Raw genomic sequence first — 528 nt, forward strand, 5'->3', positions numbered from 1 at the left:
TAAGGTTAGGGAATATACATAAAACATAATGAATTTTCAATATTTCAGGTAATTAATAAACCCAAGCATAGAAACTTGTGACACTTTGGCAATTAACGTTTACATATATATTGTTATTTTTTCACTGTCTTGTTTTTTCATGTATTTTTTTGTCATTTTCAGGGGGGTGATTCTATTGTTAATTACTTTTAACTTTAAAATCCATTGTTAAAAATTAGGAGCAGATTCCATATACGATATCCCTGCAGTCACAGCTTAAAAGAACTGCATAGTGGTTTCCTCATTATTGATATCAGAAAAAAATAATAATAAATAATCGATAAAGAATGGAGGGGGAAGGGAGTAACAGCTCTTCCAACGTCTATGGCTGAAGGAGCAAAACCTTGGTATGAAAGAAGATTTATTTTTCTTGGAAAAACTGCGAAAGAATAAGAAGAAAAAATCTGAACAAGCACTTAATACCATATAACACATGGGATTCTGAATTAACCACACACTTTCTTTTCCTAGAAGGTATACAACTGTCCC

The sequence above is a fragment of the Penaeus monodon genome, chromosome 29 (assembly GCF_015228065.2).
Source record: "Penaeus monodon isolate SGIC_2016 chromosome 29, NSTDA_Pmon_1, whole genome shotgun sequence".
NCBI classification, from domain to species: domain Eukaryota; kingdom Metazoa; phylum Arthropoda; class Malacostraca; order Decapoda; family Penaeidae; genus Penaeus; species Penaeus monodon.